Consider the following 15,356-nt stretch of genomic DNA (forward strand, 5'->3'; position numbering starts at 1 on the left):
GCCCTTAAACTATTATTCAGTAGTCGTAACTAATCCTTCTACTCCTAATGCCATAAACCTAGGTATGTTTTAGCAATTAGACTGTTAAGAGCATCAAAGAGACTAGTCACTAGATTTCAAGGCTATTTACAATATTAAAATAGAGGCAAAACATAATTTAGCTTACACTCTAGGTAAATGGTTAGGTCTAAGGGTAGAAATTAAGAATTGGACTCACACCTAGTAGGGGTGGCACACACCTTTAATCCCAGCACTCAGGAGGTCGAGGCAGGCAGATCTCTCTGAGTTTGAGGCCAGCCTGGTCTATAGATCTAGTTCCAGGACTGCCAAGGCTACACAAAGAAACCCTGTCTTGAAAGACTAACAAACCAACCACCAACAAGAAATCTGGGTTAGTTAGATAATATTAAACCACAAGTCAGCAACAATGAGGGCTGATTTAAATATATGGGCGATCTAAGAAGTGTTGTGGACCAGAAGCCAGTGGTGGTTCTGTATAGCATGGATCAGGGTGCAAGACATCTTGCCATGTCTTGGCGCATGTGTGGAGGTCAGAGAACAACTTTTAGGAGTGAGGTCTTCTATTTTGTGGGTCCAGGGGATCAATTTCAGGTTGTCAGCCTAATTTATACATGCCTTTACTTACTGAGCCATCTTATAGGTTCATGATTGATTTTACATGACTTATAAAGGCTGTAGTCCAGTTTGTCAGCATTCCACCTCCTAAAAATGATTTAGGTCCAGTAATTTGTCTGAATTGTTTGGATAGACTCTGGAAGGAGTTGGGGGGAGGAAAAGTATGATTGAATTATATTGTATGAAAAAATTAAATAATGATTAAAGAAGAAAAGTCAGTATATATAATTAAAGAAAACTACTGAAAACATTTTTCTTCTTGACTTATCGAGGCATGCTCTTATGGAATCCAGACTAGGATCATAGCTGTGGATGACCTGGAATCCCTGATCTTCCTGCATCTGCCACCTAAATGCTGAAATGAGAGATGGATGTTACCATGACTGGCTTTAAACCAATTTTGAAATAATGTTAATTTAGATTGACAAAATAGCAACAACAATCATATAGACTTTGTTATTTTTCACCCAGCTATGACTAGTATCATTTTATGTATCTCTCTAAACATTTTTAAAATTAGGGGGGAAAGTAGGAAATTAACAATGGTTATTAGTACCGATTCATAGTACATAATGCTGAATTTCATAGGCAGTTCTTTTGACTAATTTTTTTAAACTTAAGCTTTTATTAGAAATTCAGTCAAAAAGAAAGAAAAGGGAAGGGAGGAAGGGAGGGAGGGAGGGAGGGAGGAAGGAAGGAAGGAAGTTCAGCCTACAATTAGCCAGGTATTGGTGGTGGACACCTTTAATCCCAGCACTTGGGAGGAAGAAGCCTGCAGATCTCTTGTGACTTGCAGACCAACCTGGTCTAGAAGAGCTAGTTCCGGAAGAGCCAGGCTTGTTACATTGTCACTTCACTTCCACTAGGGGGGCTCAACTGTAGGAGTTCAGATATTCCTAGCTAATCAGGGGAACAGGCTAGTCTGGAGACCAGAAGCATGTGCTTTTTCTTTTCTTATTTCTTTCTTTCTTCGTTTCTTTCTTTCTTTCTTTCTCTCTTTTTTTTTCAAGACAGGGTTTCTCTGTGTAGATTTGGAGCCTATCCTGGCACTCGCTCTGGAGACCAGGCTGGCCTCGAACTCACAGAGATCTGCCTGCCTCTGCCTCCCAAGTGCTGGGATTAAAGGCGTGCACCACCAACGGCGGGCCCAGAAACATGTGCTTTAAGATAGCTGTAGTTTTCATGCTGAGAGCCTCGCACATGCTGAAAATATAGTGCAGCAGTTATTCAGAGGTCACTGAAAAAATGTCTGGGAGGAATGACACAAAGCAAAATTCTCTTAAATGTTCCTTTTTAAAAGGTTTAAAGGTTAGAGGACAAATTGCAGGAGCCAGTTCTCTTCTCCTCACTAGGTCTAGGGGATTGAACTCAGGTACAGACTGAGAGTGAGTGCTTTATCATGGGAGCCATCTGTGAAGCCTCCTCAACCCCTATCCCTCATTTCATTTTTTAGCTTCTGCAATAACTTTATAAGAACTAATATGTGCAAACTGAGGTTATTTTTGCAACTAAGCGAGTCCTTTAAGCTCCTGACCTTGGAGACTCCTCTACATGGTTCTTATCTTCTACTTATTTGTTTCCTTAACTTATTTACTTATTGTTTAAGAAAGGGTGTCATGTAGTCCTTCCTGGTTTTGGACTCCTGATTCTCCTGCCTCTACCTCCCAAGTTCTGGGATTACAGTATCTGCCACCACCACACTTGGCTATTCCATATTGTTTCCACAGTTATAATACACAAACAACATTAATAGTGAAACTTGCACATTTTCTCCAGGAAACAATGCCAATCTAGGATAATATAAGAAAGTCGTTGTGTAGTCTTCTAACCAAACCACTATGGACCACAAACCCCAACCAGCTTTGGAAATTTTGTGTCAACTAGTTTTGGGTGTGATTTCTGAGCCAATTAAATCCAAGCTACAAATAACTGATAATTAACTTCAGTCAAGGGCCTATTCACCACCTTTAAGTAGATGCCTAATACAGAGAATAGTTCAAAAGAAGTATAGGCCAGACCAAGGGATATGGATAGTCTTTATGTTTTTTAAAACTGTCTTGTGGGTTATGGTTTCAAAACAAGTATTTAGGGATGAAATGGGACATGATTTAAAGGTTAGCTTTCTTAGAAGATGACATAAAATATTTTTAAAATATAGAAAAGCCTTCTAGAATTGTAGGCAGACAGGAAACTGTCATGGCACAAATATATTTCAAGCTTTTTTTCTTAAAACAGCTCCTCTTTTGATTTTTAACATATTTTCTTTAATTTTTATTTTGTTTAAAATCACAGTAACAAATCCCTTACTGTTTCCCTCATGCAAATCCAAGAAATCCCTTCAGTGGAAGCCGACACACATGGCTCTCTCCCCCTTTTTGTCTTGGTATTTTGGAGAATATGGGCCTCAGCCATTGCATTCCAGTTTTAAAGTTGAAAGAGGTCATGTGACCATTACCCTAGGGGCATCAGAGACTTAAGGCATGTGGTGCCAATCGGCATGTGTAGGACCTCGGCCATTAAGTTGCAATTCACAGTAAACTGCATCTCAGAGATCAATTTTAGGTTCTCAAACACAGTGATATTGAAATGGAGTAAAAGCTGACTGTTTAGTAGGTTTTAACTTCACCTTTATCTTCCAACTACTGTGGCCACCCAATACCCCTAACAGGAAGGGCAATGCCAGCATCCCTCAGGTCTGGTACTACATAGCTAGGCACCCCAATTCATATTCAAGCTAGTCAGGCACCACTGGGGTAGTTAACACAGCTCAAGTGAAAAGCAATTAAGTCTCCAGGATGGAAAGTGTCAGCCAGTCTAGAGCTAGGGCCTGGAGCCAGGCGGAGATTCAGAACCGCCAGCACTTGACCGACGAGCACAGCGGCAGCAGCAACTTTGGGACTGGCGACCCGCCAGGGCGGGGGTAGTCTGTGTCCCCAGGCCTCTCATTAGGTCGCTAAAGTAAGGCGGGTGGAGAAAAGTAAACACAGGCAAATGCAGCTGTGCCCCGGAATGGGGTTCCAGCCACCCTGTTTGCTCAGCCTCCCAGGGATCCCGAGCGGTCCCCAGTGCCACAGCCCGCCTGGAGAGCTCGGGAGCTCTGGGTTACAGAGCCTGAGCAGTTAGGACAGGAGCGGACCGCCAGCGTGTGGCTAGGAGAGAGAACCGAAAGGTACCTCTGGGCTAGCCTGGAGAGGTTCTGCTATGGATAACACACACACACACACACACACACACACACACACACACACACACACGCACACACACACACACACACACACACACACACACACACCACACACACACACACACACACACACACACACACACACACACACACACACACACACACACACACACACACACACCACAAAACTGCTTACTCATAGGGAGACGCGGGCACGGTCCCGAAGCTCAGGGTAAAGGATCTGGAGGGGAACAGGCAGACGGTGGCCAGCCGAGGCCAGGTTCCTTCCCAGGGCCACTACACCCGCTCGGCGTCCCGCCCCTCAAGGAGCCACGGGGTCCTCAGGAACCCTCTGGGTCACCCTCAGCGGTGACTGGGAACTAGCTGGAGGCGACGTAGGCTGCGGGCTCCGGGATTTCCCAGCGGCTGAGAAGGAAGCAGGGAGGGATGGATTGGGGAATGGCAGTAGCTGGGAGAGGAAGGCAGAGGGAAGTTAGGCACAGGGCTTCCACTTCTGGGGCAGTCGCTGCCTTAGGGAATCTGGGTAAAGGTTGGCTTCGGACCGAGGACGCCTGCAGTGGGCAACAAGTTAAGAGCAACTAGAGAGCAGGCACAGTAAATAGCAGAAAAAGTGAAGGCAGCTGGCGGCGATAAGGAACCCTTTGGAGCTGCCACCCATCCTGGTGGCGAAAGATCGTCCTGGAGCCTCAGACCCCAGATGAAATTTTCCTCGGTCTCCCGCTTTCCCCAACCCCCGCCCCCTGGTGCAAGGCGTGTTCCTTCTGAGGTTTCAGGAGATGCTCTCTCCAGGACCCACTCTTGCCCACGCCCAGGAAACCCGCTCCGCTTGTACCAGAGCTGCAAAGCACTTACATAAAGTCGCAGAGTCGAGAGTCGTGGATCTGGCTCTACAGCTCTCCACCAAACACTCAGACAACTTCTGGCCCTAGGAATCTCCGCAGCTGTGGTTCTAAAGCCAGCGCTCCCTCCCCTCCTGCCAGCCCCCTCCGCCCTGCGGCCACAGCCATTGGCTAGGCTGGTGTTCACCAGCGGCCTGGGAACCAGGAAGGGGATTGGGCCATTAGCTTGTCACATCAACTGGGCTGGGAGCTGAGAGAACAGGCACAGGGATGGGCACTCAGGAGGGATGGGAACTGGGAACGGGAACTCTGTGTTTGCAAGCCTGATTCTCCACTCCCTACCTGGTGTTAGAAGTTACTTTGAGTGCCTGACTTGGAATACATGTTTTAGAAAACAATACTGAAATAACTGCAAAGCGGGGAATATGGGAACGTGTTTGAACGTCACTTATTTAAGTCAGCTATGGGAGAGAAGGCGCAGTTTTTCTCTTCATTAGGAAGGTATAGTACTGCATTTTGCTCTGTTCAGACCTGGCGCCAAAGGACTTTGAGGGGGAATCTCAAGCTACTGTCCCTTTGTTTTTGCTTGATATGTTTTGAGAGAAGGTCACACTATGTAGCCGAGGCTGGCCTCAAATTGGTGATCCCCTGGCTCAACCCCCTAGCACTGGGATAACCTCCTAGAGCCACCACGCCCATTTCACCCTAGTCAGGGCAAGTCTCATGTATATTTGGCTCCAGCCAAATAAATTGTTGGCCTAAATTACCTGTCTGGTAGCTTTGTCCTTGAGGAGTAAGAGGTAGGTGAAAGACAGAAGGGTTGGAAGAATCACTTGGTTGGACAGCAAGAGTTACCAGGTCTCCTCAGTGTCCTGTGCCCTGAGAAAACCTGGAGACATGCGGGTCATTTCATCTTCTCCTATGCTCACAGTTCTGCCTCCTTGTCATTGTCAACACACATTTGCCCCCAATATCTGTATTCCAATCCACTGGCTCATCCTAGGTCCAAACATCAGCCCGGAGGCCCAAAGGCCAAGGTGTCTCCCGGAATCGTGTCTAAATCAGTTTGTAGGAGAAGAGTAGAAAGAACTCTTGAGTACTTCTCTGTTCATCACCATTCCAGTCCTAAGTATTTTTGTCGTTGTTGTTCAGGAAGAGTGTGCTTGGGAAGTTTGGTAAAAAATTAAAATTGGCTCAGTTACGTTCTGTGTTACATATTCCAGGGAAGAATTTGAAAATAGAGAAGCTTAAAAATTGGATGCATGTGCCAGACGGCTTAGTGGGTAAAGGCACTTGCCAAACCTGTCCACCTGAGTTCCGCCCCTGAACCCAAATGGTGGAAGGAGAGAACTGCTCTCTAACTTCTATTCATGCTCACACACACACACAAACACGCACACACACACAATCACACACGCACATACACATACAAACACACACACAAATGTACACACACAAATAAATAATTTATTTTAATTAATACAAATTTTATACTATGTGAAATATAAAGATTTTATTATAGAAAGTATTAAAGTAAAATTAATTTAAATAATGTATGTTTTATTCCAATATCTGAAACATAATTAGATGCTTTCATGAAGGTGCTTCTCTATCCAATAGTTAGTGTGAATTTCCCTAGAGAAACTACTCTGGGCATGGTATTTTATACCTGTAACCCCAATATTTAGGCAGGAGGCAGGAGGATTGCTGAAATGTTCAAAGCTAACCTGTGCTGTATAATGAATTGCAGGCAGAGAAGATGATTGAGGGAGGGGAATAAGGATAGGACTTGTAGTGAATTCTAGTTCTTTTTGTTGTTGTCTTTTGAAATCCCAACACTTAGGAGATAGGGGCTGGAGGTTTACAGTCATCCTTGGCCAGCCTGGGATACCAAAGACCCTGGAAAACAAAACAAAACAAAGAGCATTTTGTTCACTTTCAGGTGTTTTTTTTTTTTTTGGTATGTCTTTGTGTGAGCATGCATGTGTTCATCTGGATGCATGTGTGTGCCAGTAAGTGTGCAGGTTAGAAGATCACCCCAAGTAATGTGCCTTAAGAAGTGGTGCCACACACCTTTTCCCCCCTTCTGAGTGTATGAGTGTGCTATGTGGTGTGTATGAGTGTTCACGTGTGTTATTAGGGTTTGTTTGTATGCACATGGCTGTAGAGGCCTAAAACTGGCCTTAGGTATCTTCCTCCATTACCTTCTCTTTATTTATCGAAGCAGGTTTCAGGCTGAACCAGAATAGTCTATTCAGGCAGCTTTTCCCAGGGATCCTGTCTCTTTCTTCTGAGCACTGGGATTAGAAGTAGTCACCAGGCCTTTCAGGCATTTTCTGTTTGCACCAGCAAGAACTTTATCCAAAGAGCCATCTTCTCAGCTATGCTTTTTTTTAAAGACCTCTAAGTCAGGTTTCCATGTTTGCCAGGCACGCCCTTTATCAACTGAGCTATCTTCCCAGGCAAATAAGTTTCTACTAATAAGTATTTTCCCTCACCGGTAAAGATCTGTGAGTTCAATCAAAAGAGGAGGGGGTGTTTGTAGCTCAGTGACAGAATGTTTGCCCCTACGGAACAGCACACTGTGTTCAATCCCCAGCACCAAAACAAAGCACCCCCCCAAAAAAAAACCTCTCAGTCAAACTTCACTCTTTAATGGCAGTTTGACAGTGCATAGTTTTAAAGCCCTGGTGTGATACCTCATTACCTCAGTAACTTTCCAAGAGATAGATAACGCATGCCTTATGCACAGACGCACGCTTTTGGATTGTAGTTGAGATTCCTGTTTGACAAGCCCAACAATATAACCCCAGTAGAACTCCTTTGTAATGAGTACCATGAAGATAGCCAAAGATAGGAGCAAGCTACCTTTCATATCAAAGGTATTTTCAAAGTTTAACATTTTGACCTAAGCAGTCTCATTCAGGCAGAGGTGTATTCAGACTGCTTTCCTTTCTGCCCTTTCTGTGAATTTAACACCCAAAGGAGAGTTCCTGCAGGTCCCCTAAAGTTGATGGTTTTCTTATCTATGTAAATCAGCCTGTCCCCTTTGCTGTCCCCTCAGGTGCTTCCAGGCAGGTTACAGTTTCTAATTCCTCTAACAGCTCCTAACCAAGTACTCTGCTATGTAGAAGGTCCGTGTGTGTTTATTGAACTAATGGTTATTTTATGGGTCTGTTCTTATAAGACAATAGTGAGGAAAAAGCTCTATAGGTCTCTTAGGAGCCTGGGAATCAATAACCCAAGTGTTTTTAGCTCTTACTCTCTGTCTCCAATTTTCTATCCATCACAGGTTTGTGATAAATAACTTCAAATCAATATCACACAAAATTTGAAAGCATTTCCTCCTGTCCTCCTTGAAGATCATAAAAGGATACAGTTTCTCTACCTTTCTGCATGTGTTTTTACATTTTTTATTGCTTTTCTCAACACCTTTTCAATATAGTTTACAGGTTGTGTGTTTGTTTTGTCCTACCTGATGAGTTAGATTTGGTTTTATCTTTTATTTTATTTTGTTATTAAACAATAAATTAATTAGCTCAGTTTTAGTCCCAGCATTTGGGAGGCAGAGACGGGTAAATCTGAGTTCAAGGTCAACCTGGTCTACAAAGAGAGTTCCAAGACAGGGTAACACAGAGAAAAACAAAACAAAATAAAATAAAAATAATGATAGTAAACCAATGAAGTTCTTGAAAGATCATGGCTCAGCAGGGTAAAGGTGTTTGCTACCAAGCTTGACAACCTGAGTTAAATACCTGGGACCCACATGGCAGAAGGAAAGGGGCCCACTGACTTCCATAGGCATGCCATAGCACGAACAACTGAACTCATACACATCACATTTATTTATTTATTTATTTTGCTTTTTTTGAGACATCTTTTTCTGTGTAGGCCTGCCTCTCAAACTTCAGAGTACTGGGATTAAAGGGGTGGGCCACCACCACTTGACAACAATAAATGAATAAATATAAAAATTAAAAACTGATAATAAAATTAGAAAATGGTATCTTTCTTTTTATACTTTATTATGATGTTATTTCATTATACAAACTTCATATAATAGAATCTTAAAAGAATCTTTGTTAGTTCAATATTAAATTATTTATCAAACTGATTTACTGTGTTGAGTTTAAAGTTATAAGTATGCATGTGTGTGTGTGTGTGAGTGTGTGTGTGTGATCCACCCTTACCCTTTACTAGGGATTGAACTTGAGGCTTTGAGAATAGCTGGACAAGCATTCTACTTTTGAACCACAGCTCCAGTCCCAATTTTGTCAACTAATTGTAAAATTAGTTGAAAATTTGTTTTCAAGAACTCATTATTTTCCTGGGTAGTAGTGGCACATACCTTTAATCCCAGCACTTGTGAGGTAGAGACAGGCTGATCTCTCAGTTCAAGGCCAGACTGGTGTACAGAGAGAGTTCTAGGACAGCCAGGACTACAGAGAAACCCTGTCTCAAAAAAACAAACAGAAACCCTCATTATTTTTAATAATTATGTCTTATATGAAAATTGTATTCTGTATATGATGCATTAGATCCTTAATTCAACATTTCTATTCAACAGTTCTGACATATAATTTTTATTTCAATGAAGTGTGGTTTTTAAAGACTTCTCAGGTAATTAAAATATTAATCATGGAGTAAATTGGTAGACCTGGAAAATTCTTTAAGTTTTTGAACCAGGAAGTGAAAATGTCAATAATCATTCTCATTGTTTACTGGGGATCGCTTTTCATGTTTGCAACTCAAAATAAAAACGTATGTAAGTCACAGATGCTAATTCTTTGATTAGGCACTTGTGAAATACTTTTCTAGCTGTAGAGGTTACCCAGAGTCTGAATTTCAGCTAAGCAGACCCGATGTTTCAAAAACACTTTGTCAAAAAGAAATTACTGAAACATATCTATAGCTATTTCAGATTTTGTTTTGAAAATAAGAATAAAAAGCAAAAGTTGATTGAAATATATTTGATAGGATTTGGGCATTTTAAACCAACATTAGCTTTCTATTGTATAGCTTCACTGGAAGTCACTGTCATCATTGGGTGTGTTAAAATTTAAAGTGTCCCTGTGCCCTCGTCTTTGTTGTCTGTTAAAATATTCACTTAAGCAATGGGCATGGCGATACATACCTCTCATACCAGGAATGTGGGAAACTGAGGTAGCAGCAATGAAGGTTTGAGGACAGCTTGGGCAAAGTTGTCCTCTCCATAAACTAACTAATGAATAAATGAATGAATGGATGAATAAATAAATAAATCTATTACTATTCTTTTATAAATGTTTGCTAGGTACTACTCTTGAATTATCCTGAATATATATATTCAGGATATATATATATATATATATATATATATATGCATATTTACAGAGAATTTGTCTTCTAATATTAGCTCAATGGCAAAATCAACACAAGTGATATAATGGAAAAACAATTCAAGTTAAAATATATTAAAGGCATGTTGAGGGATTATGAAAGCAATGTGTGAAAATGGCACAGCTGAAACCCCTAGAGAAGGAGTCCTTTGTACGGCAAGGCTCAAGGAGGTTTGGAAAATGAGTAAAACATTAAAGGCTAAAAAGAAGCAAAAAAAGTCCTCTTATGAAGAAAACAAAGGGGGAATTTAGGTGTGTTTCTGGGATTGGGCTTCTTTTCTGGGCTCCTAGGTTTCCATCTGCAAAACAAAAGCTAAGGATTTGCCCAAAATAAAGGACTGCTGATAGCATCAATGGATAAACTGATTGCTTGAGCTCTCATCTATTTAATCCATTGAAAAGATAAATTACCATGGGTACCAGGCCTCCTCCTATCTGCCAGATTCAGTCAACTGTGTCCAGAAAATATTTTTTTATTTTATCTTTTACTGACCACATAGGGACTTTTTTCCCTTCTCAGTATTGTTTTCTAAATAATACAACTACCATTTACCCAAAGATTTAAAGTACACTGTAGGATTCGCATAAATTAGATGCAAATGCATTTTAAGGAATTGAACATCTACAAGAATCCAGGAACCAGTCTCCTACAGATTTCCAGTGTGGGGTGGGGACTATAATGGATACACTTACTGTGGAAACATAAATGGCTCGTGACTCTTCTCTTCCAGTCGTTGGACAGAATGTCTTGCTTTTGTCTACAGAAATTTTGTGTTACTTTTGGTATAGTGCTATTAATTACCTCAGTTACCTAATTGACACATACCGTATTTTGTTTTTATTTTTATTTGATTTCTTTAGGTTTTAAGATTTTTTTTAAAAACAGGGTCTCTCTCTATGTGGCCCTGGTTGGCCTAGAACTCACTCACAAACATCTTCCTGCCTCTTCCTCTGAGAATGCTGAGATTAAAGACACATGCAATCATGCCTGGCATTGTTTTACTTTTAAAATTATTATTATTATTATTATTATTATATTATTATTATTATTATTATTATTATTATTATTATTATTATTATTCAATGCTTCACTGTGTCTACATTCTGGGTTGTCTTGAGAAGTCAACTTGCATTAGAAGAATGAGAATAGCCTTCTCTTCATCAACCTACAACTATGGCTACCAAACACAACTCATCCAAAATGTACTCAGGAGAGTTATTGAGCATGCCAGTGCATATATACCATGACTACTTCCAAGAGTTGGTTCTCTCCTGTCAATGTGAGTTCCAGATAAGGAACTCAGATCAACATTTTGTAAATGGAGGCTTTTCTGTTCCACCTGGTTCCACAGCCACTTTTAAAATAATTACTCAGAGGCTTAATATTAATTACAAACTTTTTAGCCTATTGTTCAGGCTTATTACTAACTAACTCTCACAATTTAAATCAACCAATTTCTATTAATCTATACATTGCCATGTACCTGTGGGGCTTAACAGTTCTCTGATATCTTGTCCATTGGGTGGCTGGATCCCATCTGCCTAGACTCTGCCCTTCTTCTCCTATATCTCTGCTTGGATTTCCTGCCTGGCTCTCTCCTGCATTGACATAGGTCAAATCAGTTATTTTATTAACCCATGGGAATAAAACATATTCACAGCATACAAAAGGGTCATCCTACAGCATCATTAGGCTAGCACTGCAGGGATTTTGGCAGTTGAGGCATCTTGCTGAACTTTTTTTTGTTTGATTTTTGAAATCTGGCCTTACACTGTAGCCTAGGTTATTCTGGAATTAAAGATGATATCCCTGGTTCAACTTCTTAAGTGCTAGAATTATTATACTTTGCTTTTAGAATAAGTATAAAGAGGACTGTAACTTGCAAGAATGCTAAGGTAGGTGAGTATGCTAGCTAGCCCCTATTCATCATCTCATGTATTAAGGTTATGAAGTAAAATATTCAAATTTAAAACTTCATCAGAATGTGAATTTCAAACACTGAAGTTTTCAGAAAAAGAAAGTTCTGCTAAAGATATTTGGAAGATTCTTTGGAATAAACCATAAAGCATATTTAAAAATCCACAAAGATGATGGCTGAGGATCCGCATTACTAAGCAGGCTCTTAAAGAAACAGATGTGACTCATCTGTTATATTTGGATACTTAATTCTTGAATATGTTTTTACCACATTTTGGTGAATTTTAGAGTCTCTCTCTCTCTCTCTCTCTCTCTCTCTCTCTCTCTCTCTCTGTGTGTGTGTGTGTGTGTGTGTGTGTGTGTATGAGAGAAAGAGAAAAAGAGATAATATACATTTAATCATTTTAAAATACTATCACAATTTACCATTCCTCCAAAAATTCTCATGTTTAAATATTTGACTCTGTATCTATTAAATATGCAAAAATAGCACTTAAAAGAAGCAGAGATATTGACAATGTTGAATGAATGGACAAACTTTGCAATATAGAGCTAATGCAAAGAAACCAGTTACAAAGACCATGTATTGTTATGATTCTAGTTACATGCAATTTACAATAAAAGGTAAGCGAGTAGTTTCTAGGGAGGAGAAGAGTTGGAGGAGAAAAATAAGGCATCACAGCTCATGGAGAAGGTGTTCCTTTTAGGGAAGCGGTTCTCAACCTGAGTCACAATCCCTTTGGGGGTTGCATATCAGATATCCTGCATATCAGATATTTACACTATGATTCATTAACAGAAGGACAATGCAATTCAATTTACCAAAAGTGAGATTTAAGATAAATGTTACAAGATTATTTTAAATTAAATTGGAAGCAGAGTTCTGATAGCAAAAGATGACATGCTTTTTTTGATATTTTAGAACAGTTTGATTTACCATATGACAACTAGTTCAAAGATTTAAATCATAGACCATTTTTAAAATATAATTTGCAGTTATAAAGTTAATTGGATATTTGATCTAAATACCAAAGAGGTTCTTTCAAAAATGTCAAAGAAGGCTTACCTAATAAGAATTTTTGCCGGTACTAGGCAACATCTCTTGGTAGCATTTGCATGTGTTTTGTTCAACTGGTGGACAAAGGCAAGGGAGACAGTGTGAAAATAAATCCATTTTTTGCATTTTTTCAGTATGAGTTTTGATACATATAAGAAGGAACATGGTACTTATGCATGAGGAAAGAAACATCTCTGGGTTAATTCAGCACCAAGAATGTGATGGTTGTGTTGTGTACCGGTATCATAGGATTACCTGGTACAAGGGTGCAAGCAGACAGGAGAGCTGTCTGCCCTTCACACCCTGGGCAGTACTCTGGGAAGATAAGTCCCAGGTAGTGGACAAGATCCCACAGGTTTTTAACTAAACCTAACAAAGTGCCACAAACATTTATGTGTGTGTGCGTGTGCATGTGTGTGTGCGTGTGCGTGTGCGTGTGCGTGTGCGTGTGTGTGTGTAGCTGTCATTCTCTGTGCCCTTGTCCATATTAGCTTTTTGATATATGATCTCTCAATGATACTGGAGGCTCTCCCATTAGACTAGACTGGATAGTCAGAGAGTCTTAGGGTTCGACTTATCTCTCTCTCTCTCTCTAGCACCAAGACTACACATGGGTGCCACTGAGCCCCATTTTTTTTAAAATACATTTTTTAATATTTTGAGGTTATAATATTATGCTGGTTAGTTTTATGTCAACATGACACAAGCTAAGAGTCATCAGAGTAGAGGGAGCCTCTGGAACATTCTGGGTCATCTATAAGAAAGCAGGCTGCACAAGCCATGGGGAGCAAGCCAGTAAGCAGCACCCCTCCATAGCCTTTGTATCAGCACTTGCCTTTAAGGGTACATGTGTGTGTTGTGGGGTGTGCACATGCATGAGCAAGAGTGCATACATGCTACAGGTTTTTATTTTCATTTGCTTTTTGAGACAGTTCTTACTTACTGTGTAGCCTTGGTGGCTTGGAGCTTGCTTTGTGCACCAAGCTACCCTTGAGCTCATAGAGATCCTCTTGCCTCTGCCTCTTGAGAGCTGGGATTAAAGTCATGTGCCATCATGTCTCTCATAAACATTTAAATATATATCTATATTGCTTAGTCTGGATAATGTCACTTGTATGTATGTTTTCAGGGTTGACTATGTAGTATTATATAACCCCTCTGGCTGTGGGTGGGGAGAGTGGTGTTTAGGAAGGGGAAAAGTGGGATAGGACACATAAGACATGAAAGCAGAAAGAAGATGTGAGGGAGGCTACCAGCTCTTAATGTGGATGGTTAGGAATCTGAAATGAGGTCCTTATGCTTGCATGGCAAACATGTTACTGACTGTGCTAACTCCTATTCTCATATAAAATTAAAATTAAAAAACATAGGCTGGAGAGATGGTTTAGTTGTTAAGAGCATACCATTGTTCTTGTAGACGATGAGTTCGATTCTCAACACCCACTTCGGGTGACACACAATTGCTTGTACATGACTTTAATCCCCGAAAGAGGCAATCCTGGGCTATCCAGGGAGACTCTGACCCTAAACCACAACAAATAAACAAACCAAAAACAAATTACAACACTTCTTACACTTCACCTTTCTTCTCAATTCCATGCTCAGGTCTGAATGTTAGTAACCACCCACCCCTACTTCCATTGAAGTATTGAAAGCTAATCACAAAGGGGTTAGTATTTAAAAGTGAGGTATTTGCTAAACCAAATCTCTGGAGGCAGAGGCAGGAGAATTAACACACGGCCATCCTGGTCTACATAGTAAGTTCCAGGCCAACTTGGTTTTGCATAAGGAGATCCAGTCTCAAAAAAAAAATCAAGTCAAAACAACAAAATAAAATCAACTAAAAGATTGAGTAACTTTTGCCAAAGATCAGTTTAGCTAATGAAACAAGACCTGGGATATGCAAAGGGGATGATTCTGTCTCCCATGTGACTATATAGCCCATAATTGCAGACAGGGGATTTTATATGAAGCATTGCTGGACTTCAGTCCTATGAAATAAAGCATAAATAAGAACACTACTTATGACTTTGCTTTTCTGCTCACTTCTGTGAAAAATTAGCTGACTCATAGGTAGTAACTTCTTAGCTAAGCATATTTATTTCATACTCTGATCTGGATGTTAGTAACTTTTCCACCCTCAATTCAAGTTTTGAAACTTAATCAGCAAGATGATAGTGTTGAAAATTGGGGTATTTGGTCAAAAGGATGGAGCCCTCATGAATGGTATTAGTGCCCTTATAAAAAAAGCCTCAGGCAGCTGTCTTGTGTCAGCCATATCAGGACACTCGATGGCATCACCTATAATGCCAAGTCTTCATAT

At 40.5% G+C, this 15,356-nt stretch overlaps 1 protein-coding gene across 1 annotated transcript in view; it reads right to left on the bottom strand.

Moving 5' to 3' along the window:
* Positions 1-4,736, bottom strand: part of Pls3 (plastin 3) — a 93,876-nt gene extending 89,140 nt beyond the window's left edge. The window contains 1 exon segment of the mRNA NM_001246802.1: positions 4,694-4,736. The gene's annotated coding sequence lies outside the window, so the exon portion shown is untranslated.
* Between the last annotated feature and the right edge of the window lie 10,620 nt (positions 4,737-15,356).

The sequence above is a fragment of the Cricetulus griseus genome, chromosome X (assembly GCF_003668045.3).
Source record: "Cricetulus griseus strain 17A/GY chromosome X, alternate assembly CriGri-PICRH-1.0, whole genome shotgun sequence".
In the NCBI taxonomy this organism is placed as follows: Eukaryota; Metazoa; Chordata; class Mammalia; order Rodentia; family Cricetidae; genus Cricetulus; species Cricetulus griseus.